At 35.9% G+C, this 22,919-nt stretch overlaps 1 protein-coding gene and 1 pseudogene across 1 annotated transcript in view; both read left to right on the top strand.

The window, feature by feature from the left end:
• The window catches only part of ANKRD62 (ankyrin repeat domain 62), a 301,061-nt gene that overhangs the window by 8,370 nt on the left and 269,772 nt on the right, over positions 1-22,919 (top strand). The window lies entirely within an intron of this gene.
• LOC104680494 lies at positions 10,211-10,690 on the top strand (annotated as a pseudogene).

Here is a 22,919-nt window from a genome sequence, read left to right on the forward strand (position 1 = left end):
CTTGATCATGGAGGCTGTTTCCCCATGTTGTTCTTGTGATAGTGAGTTCTCACAAGAGCTGATGGTTTTAAAGTAGGGGACTTCCTTGCTCTCACTCTCTCCCACTGCCTTGTGAAGAAGGTGCTTGCTTCTCCTTTGCCTTCTGCAATGACTGTAAATTTCCTGAGGCTTCCCCAGCCATGAGGAACTGTGAGTCAATTAAACTTCTTTTGTTTATAAATTACCCAGTGTCAGGTAGTGTCTTTATAGCAATATGAAAATAATACAAGATGTGTTATCAAACCAAATGCTTTAAAGATACTTTACTGGTGAAATAATCACTACACTATAAATGCAACTTCATTTTTATAAGAGGGTTGCATACTACATTATTTTATGGGTATGACTATTTCCTTATTAATAGACTTTTATGCAATCTCAAACATTTTGATATGACAATGCTATAATGAAAGTTCTTACCATATATATGTATGCATGCAATAATTTCATATAAAGAAATAACTATACACACACATATATGTTGGCCTATTGCATGTTATATATGTGATATATCACATATATAACAAATATATAATTAATGACCTTAACTGCTTGTGTATATGTGTAAACTCATATTTTCCTGTAGAATCTAGTCCCAGAAGTAAAGCTGTCAGGTTAATGAAATGACATATTTAAAATTTTGATGCATGCTACTAAACTATCCTTCAATAAAGATTTACCAATTTCATTTAGCAACAGTGTATAAGAGCATATCTTTCTTCACATTTGTCTAGTTATTTTTTAAATAAAACATCAATATATTGGAAAGATCGTATCTCATTGCTTGTTAATTTCCATTTTATGATTACCAGGCAAGGCAGAATATTCCTCATAAAAGTACAAAATTTGTTAATCGTATATATTAACCCAAATTAGAATTCATTTTATAGAACAATTAACAATGATCTGCTTTTAAATATTGCTATAGGAGCCCTAAACATGGAAAGGAACAACCGGTACCAGCCATCGCAAAAACATGCCAAAATGTAAAGACCATCGAGGCTAGGAAGAAACTGCATCAACTAACGAGCAAAATAACCAGTTAATATCATAATGGCAGGATCAAGTTCACACATAACAATATTAACCTTAATATTAAATGTTAATAAATAAACCTTAATAATAATAATAATAATAAACCTTAATAATAAATGTTAATGGACTAAATGCTCCAATTAAAAGACACAGACTGGCAAACTGGATAAAGAGTCAAGACCCATCAGTCTGCTGTATTCAGGAGACCCATCTCACATGCAGAGACATACATAGGCTCAAAATAAAGGGATGGAGGAAGATCTACCAAGCAAATGGAGAACAAAAAAAAAGCACGGGTTGCAATCCTTGTCTCTGATAAAACAGACTTTAAACCATCAAAGATCAAAAGAGACAAAGAAGGTCATTACATAATGGTAAAGGGATCAATTCAACAGGAAGAGCTAACTCTCCTAAATATATATGCACCCAATACAGGAGCACCCAGATTCATAAAGCAAGTCCTTAGAGACTTACAAAGAGACTTAGACTCCCATACAATAATAATGGGAGACTTCAACACTCCACTGTCAACATTAGACAGATCAACGAGACAGAAAGTTAACAAGGATATCCAGGAATTGAACTCATCTCTGCACCAAGCGGACCTAATAGACATCTATAGAACTCTCCACCCCAAATCAACAGAATATACATTCTTCTCAGCACCACATCGCACTTATTCCAAAATTGACCACATAATTGGAAGTAAAGCACTCCTCAGCAAATGTAAAAGAACAGAAATTATAACAAACTGTCTCTCAGACCACAGTGCAATCAAACTAGAACTCAGGACTCAGAAACTCAATCAAAACCGCTCAACTACATGGAAACTGAACAACCTGCTCCTGAATGACTACTGGGTACATAACGAAATGAAAGCGGAAATAAAGATGTTCTTTGAAACCAATGAGAACAAAGATACAACATACCAGAATCTCTGGGACACATTTAAAGCAGTGTGTAGAGGGAAATTTATAGCACTAAATGCCCACAAGAGAAAGCAGGAAAGATCTAAAATTGACACTCTAACATCACAATTAAAAGAACTAGAGAGGCAAGAGCAAACACATTCAAAAGCTAGCAGAAGGCAAGAAATAACTAAGATCAGAGCCAAACTGAAGGAGATAGAGACACAAAAAACCCTCCAAAAATCAATGAATCCAGGAGTTGGTTTTTTGAAAAGATCAACAAAATTGACAGACCGCTAGCAAGGCTAATAAAGAAGAAAAGAGAGAGGAATCAAATAGATGCAATAAAAAATAATAAAGGGGATATCACCACTGACCCCACAGAAATACAAACTACCATCAGAGAATACTATAAACGCCTCTATGCAAATCAACTAGAAAATCTAGAAGAAATGGATAATTTCCTGGAGACTTACACTCTCCCAAGGCTAAACCAGGAAGAAGTTGAATCCCTGAATAGACCAATAGCAGGCTCTGAAATTGAGGCAACAATTAATAGCCTACCCACCAAAAAAAGTCCAGGACCAGATGGATTCACAGCTGAATTCTACCAGAGGTACAAGGAGGAGCTCGTACCATTCCTTCTGAAACTATTCCAATCAATAGAAAAAGAGGGAATCCTCCCTAACTCATTTTATGAGGCCAACATCATCCTGATACCAAAGCCTGGCAGAGACACAACAAAAAAGAGAATTTTAGACCAATATCCCTGATGAACATTGATGCAAAAATTCTCAATAAAATACTGGCAAACCAGATTCAGCAGCACATCAAAAAGCTTATCCACCATGATCAAGTGGGCTTCATCCCTGGGATGCAAGGCTGGTTCAACATTCGCAAATCAATAAACGTAATCCAGCATATAAACAGAACCAAAGACAAGAACCACATGATTGTCTCAATAGATGCAGAAAAGGCTTTTGACAAAATTCAACAGCCCTTCAAGCTAAAAACGCTCAATAAATTCGGTATTGATGGAACGTACCTCAAAATAATAAGAGCTATTTATGACAAACGCACAGCTAATATCATACTGAATGGGCAAAGACTGGAAAAATTCCCTTTGAAAACTGGCACAAGACAGGGATGCCCTCTCTCACCACTCCTATTCAACATAGTGGTGGAAGTTCTGGCTAGGGCAATCAGGCAAGAGAAAGAAATCAAGGGTATCCAGTTAGGAAAAGAAGAAGTCAAATTGTCCCTGTTTGCAGATGACATGATTGTATTTAGAAAACCCCATCGTCTCAGCCCAAAATCTCCTTAAGCTGATAAGCAACTTCAGCAAAGTCTCAGGATACAAAATTAATGTGCAAAAATCACAAGCATTCTTATACACCAGCAACAGACAAGCAGAGAGCCAATCAGGAATGAACTTCCATTCACAATTGCTTCAAAGAGAATAAAATACCTAGGAATCCAGCTTACAAGGGATGTCAAGGACCTCTTCAAGGAGAACTACAAACCACTGCTCAGTGAAATCAAAGAGGACACAAACAAATGGAAGAACATACCATGCTCATGGATAAGGAAGAATCAATATCGTGAAAATGGCCATACTCCCCAAGGTTATTTATAGATTCAATGCCATCCCCATCAAGCTACCAATGAGTTTCTTCACAGAATTGGAAAAAACTGCTTTAAAGTTCATATGGAACCAAAAAAGAGCCCACATTGCCAAGACAATCCTAAGTCAAAAGGACAAAGCTGGAGGCGTCACACTACCTGACTTCAAACTATACTACAAGGCTACAGTAACCAAAACAGCATGGTACTGGTACCAAAACAGAGATATAGACCAATGGAACAGAACAGAGTCCTCAGAAATAATACCACACATCTACAGCCATCTGATCTTTGACAAACCTGAGAGAAACAAGAAATGGGGAAAGGATTCCCTATTTAATAAATGGTGCTGGGAAAATTGGCTAGCCATGAGTAGAAAGCTGAAACTGGATCCTTTCCTTACTCCTTATATGAAGATTAATTCAAGATGGATTAGAGACTTAAATGTTAGACCTAATACCATAAAAACCCTAGAAGAAAACCTAGGTAGTACCATTCAGGACATAGGCATGGGCAGGGACTTCATGTCTAAAACACCAAAAGCAACGGCAGCAAAAGCCAAAATTGACAAATGGGATCTAATTAAACTAAAGAGCTTCTGCACAGCAAAAGAAACTACCATCAGAGTGAACAGGCAACCTACAGAATGGGAGAAAATTTTTGCAACCTACTCATCTGACAAAGGGCTAATATCTAGAATCTACAAAGAACTCAAACAAATATATGAGAAAAAAACAAACAACCCCATCAAAAAGTGGGGAAAGGATATGAACAGACATTTCTCAAAAGAAGACATTCATACAGCCACAGACACATGAAAAAATGCTCATCATCACTCGCCATCAGAGAAATGCAAATCAAAACCACAATGAGATACCATCTCACACCAGTTAGAATGGCAATCATTAAGAAGTCAGGAAACAACAGGTGTTGGAGAGGATGTGGAGAAATAGGAACACTTTTACACTGTTGGTGGGATTGTAAACTAGTTCAACCATTATGGAAAACAGTATGGCAATTCCTCAAGGATCTAGAACTAGATGTACCATATGACCCAGCCATCCCACTACTGGGTATATACCCAAAGGATTATAAATTAGTCTACTACAAAGACACATGTACACGTATGTTTATTGCGGCACTATTCACAATAGCAAAGACTTGGAATCAACCCAAATGTCCATCTGTGACAGACTGGATTAAGAAAATGTGGCACATATACACCATGGAATACTATGCAGCCATAAAAAAGGATGAGTTTGCGTCCTTTGTAGGGACATGGATGCAGCTGGAAACCATCATTCTTAGCAAACTATCACAAGAACAGAAAACCAAACACCGCATGTTCTCACTCATAGGTGGGAACTGAACAATGAGATCACTTGGACTCGGGAAGGGGAACATCACACACTGGGGCCTATTATGGGGAGGGGGTAGGGGGGAGGAGGGAGGGATTGCATTGGGGAGTTATACATGATATAAATGATGAATTGATGGGTGCTGACGAGTTGATGGGTGCAGCACACCAACATGGCATAAGTATACATATGTAACAAACCTGCACGTTATGCACATGTACCCTAGAACTTAAAGTATAATAAAAAAAAAATATTGCTATAGGATTACCTATCAAACTTGTCATTCTCCTTCCTGGGAAATTGATGATTATCAGGTTTTCTGTTCTTTATTTTGTGAATTAATTCATCAACATCATTATCATTGTGACTGTCATCAGCATGGACGTTTCTTGAAACTTCCATTTTCTTATTTCTGCATTTCTTCATTTTTTCTTCAACCTTCAATGAAAGTTTCATACTGAGAATAGCTGTCATTTTATCTAATAGAAGAACTTTTTTGTGTTCATTTAATTACTTGACTCAGTCTGTCATATTGGTCATGACATGATAAAGTACCTTGTGCTTTCATCATTATATATAATTATACATGTTATAATTTTTATTGAAATTCATATAAAGTCTGATTTATTTCTGTTGGAGTGAATAAAATTTTCAAAACTTTCAAAATGGGCCCATTCCAAATTTGTGCTTTTATTCCCATTGCTGTCTAATATACATTTTCACCCCCTGGTGCCCTTGTGACGAGCAGAAATAGAGAAATAAAAAGAAAGCCATGAAATCTGTCCTCTTCTATCTTTACCTCCTGGAGTTTACACTAAACGGCCAGATTTAGAGGATGTGACATTGTGGGGCTTCATCAAGAACAGAAAGGAAGCTTTCCCCTTTCTGCAGTTAAGCTTTCTTTTCCCACTGTCTTTTATTTTACTTTTTTCATTTGGATCCTAGGATATCAAAAATGTGAAGGTGCTTGCTGAAATACAAGAACCAAAATTTGAAACCACACAAGAAACAGAGTCAAACTGCTAAGATGCTACTTGAGGGTTCTGGAAAATGAGATGCTTTCCAAATTTCACATTCAGTAACCATGACATTTTATAGCTGGAGGATATACAGTGTAAGAAATTATCTACTTTAGCCCCATTATCAAAAAAGATTAAATGATTCATCTAAAGCCCCTGGCATCTCCGAGCATTTTATTGCACAAAACCTGATAATACTGTTTCATAATGCTGAATCAGATAAATTACCTGATAAATTCATCAAATTAATCAGAAGAATTAAAAGTGTAACTCCGGGAAAGTAACTTAATGCCTCAGAAGGGGCTGAGAGGCCTCATCTACTTCTACTTTTAAAGGTGAACATCACCAGATTTTTGTCTATCTTTAAAACTCGATGTACCTAAATCAGGTTTCTACTTTGGAGTCCTATACTAAATTTTTGGCTGAGAATCCATGGTACTGACATAATAAAGTTATACATGCTGAAACTTATGCTCTATTAAACAAAATCACATTAACATCTGCTTTGACAGAAACATGTGGAAGTTGTGATTAAAAATAGATGGAGATATCTATATATACATTTGTTTTCAAACATATTTAAGGTTGGCATGATGAAATTATAAGCCCTAACATATTGAGTGAAATGGATCAACTTGCACACCTGAAAGCACAACATACAGATTCCTTTGCCTATGAATATTTGTTCCAACTCTCAAGGATAGATACATTTTTAGAGCACTTCTCAGTCATTGCTTCCTTCCCATTGACTTCCCACTTTATTTAAGTGCATTTCATCTTTAAATCAATAGGGAAAAATTAAACCCGAGAGCTTATTAAATGTTTAAAGCAATTTCACATAGGCTAACCCTAGTTTAGAATTGTCTATATCCATGATATATGAATAGATTAGTTTTTTCCCCAGTCCCTATGCCACTTGGAAAATGGACAGACTTGGGCTGATTAAGTAATGAAGATTATAGAATGTTTTCCTGAACTCCTATCATTTAAATTGAGAAATAATCTATTTCTACACACAATTATGTATATAGATAACCCCATTTGGTGTAAGAGCTTTTCATAAGTAAAAAAAATTAGAATGCACCAAATAATTGGTCAAGAGAAAGAAAAACAAATAGCAGCAAGTGACCCTGTAAATCTTTCTGAAGTTGAACTTTTCTTTCTTCTAAGAACTGTGGGAAGACAGCGACCATCTTCCAGACCCCAAAAAGGTAGATCCACTGACAGTTCATACTGCGCACCTGGAAAAGCTGCAGGCACTCAACATCAGACCATGAAAGCAGCCACAAGGGCTGGAACTCTAGTTGTAATATACCTGCCTCGTTCTTAAGTCTTTGTATATTGTGCTGTAACTATTCTATATGTACTTTTGATGCTCTGTCACTGTGTGGTGGAGAGGAATGCACATTTCTAACCCAAGTTCTATTCTTTTATAGTTATTTGTACTGTAATTATGATATAATGGTTTCTGGAACAAGTTCTGTATTGGTTTTGTATTCTTATTAAGTGTCTGTAACAACAGAAACACTATGCTTTTTTTTTTTCTCACATAATTTATCTGGAGCAGGTAAGCCACAAATCCAAAAGGCTTGTTGGATCACTAAACTGAGGCACATTTCTGATGTCCAATTAGCAATTAATGTTATGTTGGTGATTTTTTCATCATGGACCTACAACACTCTTGGTCTTCTTTTATTTCAATGGTAATTACTTCTGAGTTCCTTGCTTTTGTACTTTTTGTGTCATTATAAAATTCTCCTGGTCAATGTTAAAAGCATGTTCTGTGCCTGGTTTGTTACTATTTTCACAGTATACTTTATTTTCATTTAAATAAAAATTAGAAGATGACTGGCAAGCAAATTCTGGAGACCAAGAGTATAAATGAGATCAAAAGACATTTATGAGGCGGCACTATTTTTAAACAGGAAATATTAGGAATACATATTAGATGAACACTCCAGATACATCTTTTCCTGACAATCAGGTGCATTATTTGTCAAATTTGAGGGTATTTTCTTTAAGTTTGCTATTCCTGTAGTTATCATGGAGTGGCTCTTCCTAAAAACAAGGCAGTAGTTTTGTATTCTTCACAAATTTCACCCAAATTCTGCTTTAACTCAATTTTGATGAGTTTTAAAGTTTTTTTCCACCTCATTTGTCTTGTTTGATCCACATTTTCCTCATACTTTTGCACATAAGGGAGTCCTGCATATACAGATGTATGCTATTACAATACTTGTTCACTTCTGTTTGCTGAGACATTTTTTGCAGATGTGAAAGTGGAAGATTATGAGTTTTGTTTGTCAGATGTCTTTTCTGTCAGGGTATATGCTTTAAGGACAACTTTGTCTTTAAATAATGAAGTATGAAAAAATGAAAATTTAACTGTTAAATTTCTTAATATATGTTTACCTAATCCCAAATCACTTTCTTGTAACCAAAAAGTGAAAAATAGTTTGCATAAGCCTAAAACATAAGAAAAATACAAACCATCAAACTTCACTTTGACAGTGTTTGCAGTAACATTAATTCATTGTGTGACAGATTTACCAAAAATGAAATAAGAGATTATTTTTAGTAATACAAAGTCATCTTCACTTAACAAGATTTTCTCTCACTGTGCTGGAAATAGTGATAGCCAACAGTGGACATTTGAGTGTTTTTTCAAAGATGACTAACTGGTGAGAAGGCAAACTTTAAATTATTAGGAGTCAAAATCAACAGCAATCAAAAGAAAAGCAAATTCTTACATTTTAATTCAAATTATATACTGTAAAATAATAGTGTTATATAGCTATATAAACTATACGCTTAAGTCAAGTTCTAATAAATTTTCAGGCCTACGAATGGCAGTTGATTTAAAATATTTAAAAATATTTGCAGATTTCCTATGTTGAAATAAGTTGGGAACATTATCGCTTGAACCCAAACACCAAAAGTGCCATTTTGCAAGGTCTGATTCTCTTGATAGGTAGTTGGGTTGATTTTATGACCCCATTCTACCCTGAACATAGATATTGAAATTAGTAAGCGATCACAATGGAGTATGCATGTTTAATCTTGGTATTAGTCATAAGTAATATCAAATGCAAATTTTGGACCACTGGCAATGATTACTCCTTTAACAGGAATCCAACTCAGCAGCCATCACTGTTAAATTATTCATAATTTTTTATTGCTTAAAATTATAATTCAATATTTGATATTACCTTCTTTATTATATTAGGTTATAAAAACGGAACAGCAAACAATACTCAGGAACTTTTTGCCTTAGTTCCAAGATTAATATTAGCTGTAAATCACTGTACATTCTTAGAACACTTTAAGTTTTAGAAACAGTTAAAATGTTTTTAAAATTAACTATTAAATTATATTCAATTGATTCTAAAAGGCTAGTCCAAAAGTAATTTCATTTGGATTATGCTACATTACCAAAGAAAACCAGAAATTTGAAATTAAATTTTGACATACCTGTGGCTGGCTACTTTCACATCCTTCAAGGCTCTCTTGCTCTCCCTCTGATGTCATTTCTAAGTCTTGTCCTGCTCACAAATCCTTATATTTAGTTAAAATGAACTACTTAGAACAATTAGATAAAAACTTTAGTCTTCATAAAAATGAAAATAACATATTTTTCTTGTATAAATTGAGAATTTTAATGAAGCTTAATCTTTAGTGATATATCTACTTCTTAAGAATTACTTCTAGTTCTCCAAAACTTCAACAAACTACTTGGTAAGACACCAGATGTCACCAGATCCAAGCCATAGACCAACACCTCAAAGATTTGCTCACAAATTAATCCACCCAATATAAATGAATGAAACTATCAGAAAAACAAAATTTGACAATCCAGTATTAACAGATAAACTAACACTATATATTGTTCTTTACTTCCTAACATTACCTTTTTAATAACACACTAAGCCTGCTTCTCATTATGAGTAACTTCCCATATGACTGTTACTGCTTATACGTGTATCCATATACACCCGTTCATTGTATCTGAAATGTTTTTCCTCTACTATTCTGACAAATTTCATTTTTCAACAGACAGCTATGTAAACTCTTCTTTGATTCTGGCTCTTTCCCCAGATAAACAGTTTTGTATAATACAGGTTTCATAAAACATGCAGTTAAGGTTTCAAAAGTGGGTTTATGTTTTAACTGACTATAACTAAAACAGAAAGTGGGGGTTGGTGGATGACCTTGAGCTATCAAGAATGAGATGATGGTTCTCTGGAGACTGAGCACCCTTCGCGGTGCCCAAGGAGGCTGAGCTCTGTTGCTGCGAACCCCACTGGTCAGACCTGCTCATATCTCAGCATTACTTCAGAACTGACCTACCGCAGAATGGTGTGGAGTGCAGCACATTTGCTTGTCACCGAGCCACCATCCTGGTTCCCAGGTTGCATCTCTCCACTGGACTAGTGAGAGGGTCGTCAGTGTTTTGCTCCTGGGCCTGCTTCCAGCTGCTTATTTGAATCCTTGGCTCTGTGACCGACTACTCCTGGCTGCAACCCTCACTCTTCATGGTTACTGGGGCCTTGGACAGGTTGTTAATGAGCACGTTCACGGGGATGCCTTGCAGAAAGCTACCAAGGTAGAGCATTTGGCACTTTCAGCTTTAACCTTTGCTGGGCTTTGCTATTTCAACTATCACGATGTGGGCATCTGCAAAGCTGTTGCCGTGCTGTGGAAGCTCTGACCATTCTGACTTCATACTTTGAAGAATTGATGTATGCCTGTTTGTCTCTGCTTTGTCATGCCATTCAACTCAGAATAAGGAAGAAATAACAGGTAAGTCCATTGGTGGACAGCCTTCTTCTCTTAATCACAAGATTATTTTCCAAATTTAATATTTGAGGAAAAGGTTTGAGAAGAATTATGACTAAGAAATTGTGAGACTGAGTTTTGTATTCTGGTGAGTTAATGGGGTTGCCTCCCAGCTTCTCTTAAGAGTCACAGTATAACTAAACATGATATATGAGCTTTTGCCTTTTATCAATCTCTTAAAGAGAATCCAGCTTTATTACTATCAATACATGATCAAACTTCTGCATTTGCCTTGGGAATAATGGACAAAGGGAAATACTGTTAATTCATGAATAAAAACTTTGCAGAAAATTAGACAGTGTTTAGTTTTTGAAAACTTCCCTCTCTATTCAGTAGATACCACCTATTGATGGTTACATATACCAGGGAAATTTTAAAATTAGGAAATGCTGTATCTTACATTATGAATTTCTAAATCTTAGGAAGAAAAGCTTGGAGTACTTCTGAATATAGAGAAGTTCCATTTAAGAGCAAGGTTCCCCATGTAGACGTATCAAAATATTACAAATTCTAAACTGACACTCAATTCTCAAATGTGTTTTACTTGTTCTGAAACAATCTGTCCATGAATATAAAACTATAAGTAATAAATTGTTATTTTCCCACTATGGGAATCCCTAATGTGAAAATGTATTCTATGAATTGTTTTTAAATAAAATGTTGTATAATTAAAAAAAGAAAAGTACACATATTCCAAAATTAACCTACTGGCTTGCAAAAAAAAAAAAAGTGTTTTTCAGTAAGAATAGCAAATCATGATCCTGAGAGGATAACTGTCAAAGCTTCTGGGAGAGTGCTGTGGCATATTTTTTAATGCAACACATTGTACTTAATTATACCATTATCCTACATGTATTTTTCATGTTCAACCATGTGTCCTATATTTTAATAAGTACTTTTATTAAAATATTTTAATATATTTTAATAAGTACACAGTTGTGATGACAGCATAGTTGAACATATAGCTACTTCCTCATGAAAGAAAATGTTCTGAAATGACCATCTTAGAGAGACAGTTGTAGAATAACATTTGATAAAAATATTGATTGTTTTCCAACCTCAGGTGGGCTACTGTTATGCCTCCATTACTTGGATCCAGTAGTTGGGCCCTTTCTTAAAAATTCTTAACCCACTCATGGAAGAAGATATATAAAACACACCAACAATTAACATAAAATAAGCTTTTGATGTACAAATATTTATGAAAAAAATTTAATTTCCACAGACTTATTCATATTAATAACATTCTGTATTTCAAAATCAGTGCAATGTCTATTGAAAGTACTAGTTTTGTTATTCAAGAAACGAATCCTATAATTGTTTTGTTTCTAAAATTAGTTTGACTTGGCATACCATGCTAATCTCTGAAAAACAGGTTTCTGACAAAAATAACTTGCTCAAAAAAAAGCCAATATTTCTTAGTTCAAATGAAATTTGATTAACTAATATCAACAAAACCTGTATCTTTGATGTGTGATATGGAGTAGAGAAATGAGTCGCTGTGGTTTACGCCAATACTTGCACTCCCTTGCACTGCTTACAGTAATCTTTAGGGGCAGTGATAATCTAATGTCCTGATTAAGTGCAAATATACAGAAGCCATCTCAAGTAAGTTCTCTCAAGTGTCCTCATCATTAACTCCAAAGCGACTAAGATAGTTTCTTTCCTTCCTCCCTCCTTCCCCCTTCACAATCCTTCTGCTCTGGCAAAAGTCTCTCAATCTGTGGTCTTCATTCTTCCCCTTGTATTATATCCCTCATAAATCATCCCCACCACTTCTTTCCTCTCCATTTAACACTAGTATCTTACATATTGATGACTTCTATTTCTTAATCTTTTTGCTATTTCCCCTGTGAGGAGAAACATGATCAGAAATAAAAGCACAATGGCACTTTCCCTTGGCCTTGTTTTGTCTTGAACTACTATCCAATGACAATCTAATGGCAAATAGGCATATGGAAAGGTTCTCTGTATCACGGATCACCAGAGAAATGCAAATCAATACTACAGTGAGATATCATCTCACTCGTTAAAATGGCTTTTATCCAAATGAGTTACTAATAAATGTTAGTAGAATGTGGAGTAAGGGGGACTCTTTTACACTGTTGCTGAGAATGTAAATTTAGGACAGCCACTGTGAAGAACAGTATAGAGGGCCCTCAGAAGGACTAAGAGCCACCATACCATCTAGCAATTCTGTTGCTAGGTGTATACTCAAAAACAAGGAAACTGGTATATTGAGGAGATGTCTGGCTTCCCGTGTTTATAACAGGACTCTTCACAATAGCCAAGATTTAGAATCAATCTTTGTTCACAAACAGACACATGGATAAGGAAACTGTGGTATATATACACAATGGAGTACTGTTCAGCCATAAAAAGACAATCAGACCCTGTTATTTGCAATGACATGGATGGAACTGGAGAACTTTATGTCAAGTAAAATAATATAGGCACAGAAAGAAAAGCTTCACATGTTGTCATTGTCACTCACGTCTGGGAGTGAAAAATTAGAACAATTATTTTCATATGATTAGTGAGTAGGAGAATTGTTACCAAAGGTTAGGAAGAATGTAACGGTGGTGGAAAATGAGAATGCTTAATGCAAACAAAATATAATTAGATGTAGCCTATAAAATCTAGCATTTGAGCATAATAATGTGATTATAGTCAGTGATAATTTGTTGTACATTTTATAATAACTGAGGAAGTACACTTGGAATGTTCATTAAACAAACAAATGATGAATGTTTGATTTAATGGATACCCCAGTTAACCCTGATGTGATTATTACACATTGTAAGCCTATGTCAAAATGTCTCATTTATCCCATAAATATAAGCACCTATTAAGTACCCATTAGAATTAAACACAAAAATTACACAAAATCAAAGGACATATATAGACACACATACACACACACACAAACACACGCACACACAGTGTACTAATTAGAACATCGGATTGGCTTAAGATCATCAGTGTAACAAAACTGACATGAGGCAAATAAAGTTATAGTAGAAAATCTTCCAACAAAGAAAACTCCGGGCTCAGCTAGCGATGCTGATGAATTGTACCAAATATTTTCAGAAGAAACAATACAGTTCAACACTAACTGTGAAGAAAGAAACAAAAAGGAGTACATCTCAACTCACTGTATAATGTTAGCATTATCCTGAACCAAAACCAGACAATGATATTACCAATTAAAAAAACCTCCCTCATGAGCATGAATGTAAAAACTGAACCAAATTGTGAAACAACCAAGACATCCTCCAATAGGTGAATGAATAAACTGTGGTTAAACAGTCAAACAAAGGAATATTACTCCATGCGAAAAAGAAATGACCAATCAAACCATGAAAATACATGAAGGAACCATACAGGCATATTACCAAGTCAAACAAGCCAACCTAAAAAGGCTACTTTCTGTATGATTCCAACTATACGACTTTCTGGAAAACATAAAATTACGGATACAGTAAAAAGATCAGTGGCTGCCAGAGGGTGAGGGATGGCAGGAAAAGATACACAGGTAGAGTACCGAGGATTTTTAGGGAGGTGAAAATAACGTATATGACACGCATTCAAGTCAGTGTACCTTGGTGCCAAACGATGTATAGCACCAGCGTACAATGCACACTACGGGCTGCAGGTGATTCTGATGTGCCAATGTAGGCTCATCCATTATAGCAACTGTACCACTATGGAAGGGTTACTGATAAGGAGGGAGGCTACATATGTGTGCAGGTAGAAGGTATTCAAAAAGTCTCTGTACCTTTCTCTCAATTTCGCTGTGAACATAAAACTGGTCTAATAAAGTTTTTACAATAAACCAATAAACACTTTATCATAACTACTTTAGAAAGTGGAATCCAATAGTATAATAAAAGGACAATACATCATAAACAAATGGGTTTTTTTCCCAGGACTGCAGGTCGGCTTAACATTCAAACATCGTTGTTATCTGCCAGATTAACAACGGAAAACAGTAGATCCATAGAATCATCTCAACAGATAGAGGCATTTGATACAATTCAACACTCATTTCTGATTTTGTAAAAATGAAAAAGTCTCAGCAAAATAAGAATCCAGGGACCTTCCTCAGCAAGATAAAGAGCATCTATGATGAACCTTCAGCTAACATGTATCATGGTGAAAAACTGAGTATGTTCCCCAGAAGACGAACAACAACACAGGAATGTCTGCTTTCACTGCTTTTATGCAGCATTGTTCTGAAGACTCTAGCTAGCACAGTCAGGCAAGAAAAAGAAATAAAAGTCATCCCAGTTGAAAAAATAAATAAAACTATCTTTATACACAACCATGACCACACAATAGGTTTGAGTAAACTTCTAATCTGTGGACCAGCTTCTTGTCTTCGTCAATGAGCACAGCTGTGTTCATTAATGTACAGGTTGTCTGTGGCTGCTCTCATACTACAATGGTAGAGTCTATCAGCTACAAGAGAAACCCCTTTTGCCACAAGTCTTTAATAAGAGGGTACTTTGAGAAAGAAAAGGTTTGATAATCTTTGGTCTATGTAGAAAATCTGATCAAATCTACCCAGAATGTACCAGAACTAATAAGTGAGTTCAGCAAGACTGGACTATACAAAATCAACATACAAAAACCAACTGTATTTCTGTATACTAATGATAGAGTAAAATTTTAAAAATATCATTTATGACTATATCAAAAACTGAAATAAACAGCTGATAAAACATAAAAAGACCTATATACTAAAAACTACAAAATATTACTGAGAAAATTAAATATAACCTATATAAATGGAGACATACACTTTCTTCAGGAGTAGGAAGATTCATTATAGTTAAGATGTCCATTCTCCATAATCTGTAAATACAACACAATCCCAACCTAATCAATCCCAAGCCAGCAGACTTTTTTTTAAACTGACAAATCGATGTGGAAATGCAAAGGATCTAGTAGAGCCAAAACAGAACCAATAACAAAATCTGAAAAGTGATTTTCAGAATTATTATAAATCAGTAGTAATCAAAACAATGTGCCACTGGTACAGGATGAGTATCCCTTATTAAAAATCCTTGGGACCGGAAGTATTGCAGATTTTGGATTTTGGAATATTTGCATATACATAATGAGATCTCTAGGACACAGGACCCAGGTCTAAACACAAAATACACTTATTTTTCATATACACCTCATACACAAAGCCTGAAGGTAATCTGACTTTATTTTATTGTTCTAATTTTTGAGACAGTCTTGCTCTGTCACCCAGGCCAGAGTGCAGTGGTGAGATCATGGCTCATTGCAACCTCTGCCTCCCAAGTTGAAGCAATTTCTTGCCTCAGCCACCTGAGTAGCTGGGAATACAGTGTGCATCACCATGCTCAACTAATTTTTGTATTTTTAGTAGAGATGGGGTTTTGCCATGTTGGCCAGGATGATCTTGAACTCCTGACCAAAAGTGATCCTCCTGCCTCGGCCTCCCAAAGTTCTGGGATTACAGGCATTAGCCACCATGCCTGGCCTCTGAAAGTAATTTTAAATATTTTGTAATTTTTGAATGAAACAAAGTTTGTGCACATGAGCTCAGTTATGGAACTTTCCACTTGTGAGATCAGGCTGACAATGAAAACATTGTGGATTTTACAGCATTTCAGATTTGGGATTTTGAATTAGGGATGCTCAACCTATATAAAGAAAGTCAAATACAGACAGTCCCCAACTTCAGGTGGCTTAACTTATTAATTTTACAATGGATTTAATGAAGTATTACTTAGCTTTTGACTGAAAGGGTGGATTTATCAGGAAGTAACCCTACCATAATTTGAGGAGCACTGAATTAATAGAATTCAATAGAAAGTCCACAAATAGATGACATATAGGCAATCAGTTTATTTCTGACAAAGGCAGGCAGGATGGCAATGTGGTAGAGAAAGGATAGCCATTTCCACATATAGTGCTCAAACAACTGGCTGTTCAGATCCAAAAAGTTAACTTGAATCTATTCAACAAGCAAGAAAATTCAACAAGCAAGAAAACATCAATCTAATTTTGTAAATGGAAAAAGATGTGAAAACATAGTTCACTAAAGAGGATATACAGATGGCAAATGAAACCATAGAAAGATGTTTAACATGTTTAGTCATTAGGATCATGCACAGTAACCACATCCATGAGAATGGCTACAAATAAATACTGCAGTACTTAGTGTAACAATGCAGCAACTGCAACTGTCCTATTCTGCTGATGACAATACAAAATGGTACACATCTTTTGGAAAGCAATTTAGCAGTTTTTCTAAAAAGGGAACATAAGGCAGCAAAGGACACTTTTGTGGGTAATGGATATGATAACTGTGTTGATTATGGTGACAGTTTCACTGGTGTATACACCTGTCAAAACTTACTAAATTATACATCTTACATATGTGCACTTTAACATATATCAACTATATTTCACTAAAGCTAAGGATTGTAGGAGCAAACACCTGGGCACTGGCTGTGACATAGAGGGAAACAAGGGTGTGAAATGAAGTAGTATAAAGCTAGAGCATTGTCATCTTTACCTTATAGCAATGACAAGTGGCAGCTGGGTGTTAAGCAAGCAGGTAACGTGATCAGATGTGAATTTTAAAAATGTATATAATTATGGTTGCAGAATAGACCATGGTTTTGGAAGGTGGCGAAGTAGGGAAAAGAGTTATAAGGTTATCACAGTAATCAAGGTATGAGATAATGACAACCTGACCCTGGGTAAAGGCAGATTTCTGAGATGAACATCCCTGTAACACATCAGTGATCTATGGTACGGTGCTAAGCAATGTGTGCATACATTACTACAGGAGAGGGAAAAAGCCTTATATTTATGCATTGGTCCTACCTTTATGCTCCATTCCATGTTGTTCAATGAATAACATAAAGTTGTTATCATTGGAATAAGGCAAGTCATCATCCTCTGAGGATGTTTCAGGTGACCAAATCATGTCATTGAGGTCATCCTTGGAACACAGATCTCTTTTAACCTATAATAAATAACACTGTTTCAAAATGTCTACCAAACATTTATGGCAAATACTAAATGTACACCAGTGGGAACTATTCATCTTTTTCTATGAGGAAAACCAAAGTACTTCTTAAAATAACTGACTTTGGTTAAAAGGGTACCTTTATGAATGGTTTTGCTGTTGCTTTTTGAAAGCCAACAAAGGATTTTCTGTTTTTAAGTGAACTTTAATAAGGGATTTTCAACAACATCCTTGAAAATTTACTTTTACAATACCTTGTTCTTTTCATTAGAGGTTTTCCTTGCAAGCCTAAAAAAAAAAAAAAAAAAAAAACCAAAAAATTCCAATCAGGCAAATAGTAAATATGTAAAATACGAAGAATATCTATAACTACTTCTTAAATAAAACCTCTGTATTTGTAATTTCTCTCTCCTATTCATAAAGTTTACAGGAAATTTTTCACAGGTGACATAAAATACAATTATTTTCTACAAGGGGATAAAACCATAAATGGAAAGGGTAGCATGATAGGACAAATAAAATATATTACTACTAATATAAAAAATTAAGTTTAGATCAAGTTTTCTGACAGCCAAAGAAAAAGAAGAAACATGTTACTTGTATTACTTCATAGAAAAAATATATATAACACACTAGTTTTTTCTCTTGTTGCCCCCACTCCATTTTTTTTTTTTTTTTTTTTTTTTTTGAGACGGAGTCTCACTCTGTCACCCAGGCCAGTGTACAATGGCGTGATCTCAGCTCACTGCAACCTCCACCCCCAGGGTTCTAGTGATTTTCCTACCTCAGCCTCCTGAGTAGCTGGAATTACAGGTGCCTGCCACCACTCCCAGTTTATGTATTTATTTATTGTTTGTATTTTTAGTAGAGACGGGGTTTCACCACGTTGGCTTGGCTAGTCTTGAACTCCTGACCTAAGGTGATCCACCTGCCTTGGCCTCCCAAAGTGCTAGGATTACAGGTGTGAGCCACTGTGCCAGGCCTTGTTGCCCTTTCATATACAAACAAGCTTTAATTGGTACTAAGACTTATGTGATAAATATTAATTATGTAACAGAAACCCTCATTTAAATGATGACATTGGTGAGCTTTTCAGGACATACTGTGCAGGTACTGTTATTCTAAACACTGTACAAGTGTTTAAGTGTCTTGAATCCTCCCAACAGTTCTGTGTAGTAGGTAACTTACTAGGCATTTAATACACGAAGAAAGTAGGCAAGGAAAGGCCGGGCGCGGTGGCTCAAGCACTTTGGGAGGCCGAGACGGGTGGATCACGAGGTCAGGAGATCGAGACCTTCCTGGCTAATACGGTGAAACCCCGTCTCTACTAAAAAATACAAAAATCTAGCCGGGTGAGGTGGCGGGCGCCTGTAGTCCTAGCTACTCGGGAGGCTGAGGCAGGAGAATGGCGTAAACCCGGGAGGTGGAGCTTGCAGTGAGCTGAGATCCGGCCACTGCACTCTAGCCTGGGGGACAGAGCGAGACTCCGCCTCAAAAAAAAAAAAAAAAAAAAAAGAAAAGAAAGTAGGCAAGGAAAAGCCATATAATTTGCCCAGGCCCATAAAACTGGTCAGTAACAGACTAAGCATTCAAACCCAAGAACTCTGGCTCCAAAATACGTGTTTCAGGATACACTGTAATACGCTATAAAAGTAATATTTATTTTCAAGTGTTTACAAGTAATATAATAGCAGATGAATTAATATTATCTATGACTACAAATAATAATCTCTGAGTCTTGCAATGTTTTAAAGTAAGATTTTATACCTATGCAGTTTTGGAAACCTTTTAGTAATCTGAAAATTTGGTTTCTCTAAAGAAATTCACCAAAAAACATTCATTCATCCTTTCAACTATTCATGCATTCAACCAACACTAACTGAGTGTACGATACATGTCAAAGAGTCTGTTGGTTGGTCCAGGGAAACATTTTTTTTTTTTTACCTTTGTACTACACAATCCAAAAGTAACAGTCTGCAATGAATTTTTTCAGGAGTTTGCTTTTCTATTATTCATTAGAAAGCCTTCCCCTCCCCACAATCTGAAAAACCTTAAAGGTGACACACCTGTTACTTCAGAGTACCTTGCTAAAGCACAGCTATTCGTGATGCTACTTTCAAAGGTACTGTGATACATAAATCATCAAGGAATGTTTAAATTCTATTCAATATGACTCAAGTGTTTGTATGTTTATTATTACAGATTCTAAAAACATATGCATGTGAGTTTAACTTTTAGGTCATCATTTTCACATACCATTACATTAAAATATTCCATTTCTAAACGAGTTCTGAAAGAAAAACCTCTTCCAATAAAATGATACGTGAATAGAAATTGTAAGAATTGATTTACTATAAATATTTAAAAGAGAATGGATCAAACTTTCCAAGGCTCACACATGCAAACAAAACTAAATTCCAAAAACGCATTTCTTCTCTACTGGATTATTCCAAACAACAAACAAAAATACTCTAACAGTTTCCATTTTAAAATTGAAAATGAAACAAAAGTCCCTTGAATCTCACATTCTTCTTTACTTGTCACCCATTCATTTCTCTACTTCCTTTTGCAGTCAAAGTTCTCTCAGGAGTTGTCTGTGTTTAGCACTACAGTCAGGGTTCCATGGCAACCAGCTGAAACTCCTCCTTGACAAGGGCACTAATCATCATCTTAATCAGTCTTCCAGCAGCATTGATACAGTTGACTATTCTCTAGATTAGGCTGTCTACACTAGTTTATTTCCAGATAAAGTAATCACTGCTAGTATTCCTTCACAGGGAGATAAGAAAATTAGAGATTTTATCCTCCTTCATCCTTAACCATTTCACTAAAACTGCTATCATTATTTTTATAGAAGACTGCCAGTCTTCTAGACTGGGTAGAAGACCAGTAAGTACATTGGCCTTCTCAAACACTGGTGTAATGACTGGTTCTTTTGAGGTGTATTTTTTAAATTTTCATTTTTCTTTACTTCCTTCACATGCAAGGGATGATCACTACTTTAAAAAATCCATTAAAAACCCAATGTTTTCTAATAATTCTACTTACAAAGAATAAAATAATTATTGTGAAATTCATACTCGTCTCCATCTCAATTTATTTACTAATTCAAAAACCAATTTGAACTACCAACATATCCAAAGAAATGTATATTCCCAGCTTTAAATAAAAAAAGGTAATCAGCCGAGCGCAGTGGCTCACGCCTCTAATCCCAGCATTTTGGGAGGCCAAGGTTGGTGGATCATGAGGTCAGGAGTTCAAGACCAGCCTGGCCAAGATGGTGAAATCTTGACTCTACTAAAAATAAAAAAAAAAAATTAGCCAGGCGTGGTGGTGGGTGCCTGTAATCCCAGCTACTTGGGAGGCTGAGGCAGGAGAATTGCTTGAATCAGAAGGTGCACTGAGCCAAGATTACACCATTGCACTCCAGCCTAGGTGACAGAGCAAGACTCCATCTCAAAAACAAAACAAAACAAACAAAACAAAAACAGGTAACCAGGCCGGGCATGATGGCTCACACCTGTAATCCTAGCACTTTGGGTGACCAAGGCAGGTGGATCACTTGAGGCAAGCCTGGCAAACATGGAAAAACCCTGATTCTATTAAAAATACAAAAATTAGCTGGCGAGGTTGTACACGCTTATAATCCTTTGGAAGCTGAGGCATGAAAATCACTTGAACTTGAAAGGTGGAGGTTGCAGTGAGCTGAGATAGTGCCAGTGCACTCCAGCCTGGGCAACAAAACTAGACTTTGTCTCAGAAAAAAAAGCAAAACAGGTAACAGGTAATTATGACACAACGCAATACGTAAGAGCTGATCTAGAAAAAATTATATCAGAGCATGAGGAAGACTTTATGGAAGAGGCAAAAGACAAGAGGGCTCACCAGGCCAAAACAAACAAAAAAACACACAAACAAAAAACAAAACAAAACCAGACACAGTAGGAAAAAACCATTCTACATAGAGAACAGAACGTGAGCACAGGGATTAGGCACGTGGCATCCAGTTGTTTCCTGGGAACTTGAAAGGTAAAGTGTAAAACACATGAAAGTAAACGCTGAGAGAAGAATGCTACACTAAACTTGAACGCTACACTAAAAGGCTGGAGCCACTGCCTGCAAGCAATGACTCTTAGACATGGGGTCACAGTTGGATTTGTGCCACAGTTTTTGTGTTCATATGTTTCATTTGAATTAAGTTCTCAAAATACCATGAAGCACATATAACCTGAAACAAACTGTGAAATTACCTTAAAGGGAAAAACACTTATTTTTAAAATACCTGTATGTCTTTATATATTGTTCAAATTAGCATTATTCTGATTAGATAGAATTTTGTTTGAAAATAGAATGATTTAATTAGAAACTTTTAGCATAGTATCTATTTCTAATAAGAAAAGCTGAGTGACCACAATATTGGGGTGTGCTCCCGAATTAGAAAACCATTTATACAGAGAGTATAGCTCATTAAAAAGAGTCCAAAGAATCCAAAAAGGGCATATAATTGCCAGGTAAAACTGTCAGAATGAACCCATGTCAAACTGTATTTTAAGTGAGTATTAGTGTTTAAAACCATACACCAGGATAAACTCGACTCACTCATTCGGTAAACATTTATTGAGTTGCTACTTATTATATGCTAGGTCCCTTCCTAGGCAATGAAAAACACAGTGATGACAAAATCCTACTCATGAGCGCCAAGTAAACAAAACAACTAACAGCAGAAGCAAAATATATAATATGTTAGAGAGGAACAACTGAAACAGAAAAAAGGAATGTTCATGTGCAAGAGGGGCAAGGTGGCAAAAATATTAGGATGACTGGATAAGACCTTGCTGAGAGAGTGGCTTTTAAGGAAAGAACTGAAGAAATGGAAAGAGTAAGCAAGGAGGATATCTAAGGCAAAAGCACTCCATAGAGTCAACTGCCCAGTACAGAGGGATGCAGAGTGTGTTCACAAAATAGAAAGAAGTTCCGTGTGGCTGCAGCAGACTGGAAAGAGGAGAAAGGCAGAAGCCTAAGTCAGGAAAATAAGAAGTCAGATCCTGTGGTTCCCTTGGAGTATTAGGAGAAAATTTGGCATGTA

Source organism: Rhinopithecus roxellana, chromosome 21 (assembly GCF_007565055.1).
Source record: "Rhinopithecus roxellana isolate Shanxi Qingling chromosome 21, ASM756505v1, whole genome shotgun sequence".
NCBI classification, from domain to species: domain Eukaryota; kingdom Metazoa; phylum Chordata; class Mammalia; order Primates; family Cercopithecidae; genus Rhinopithecus; species Rhinopithecus roxellana.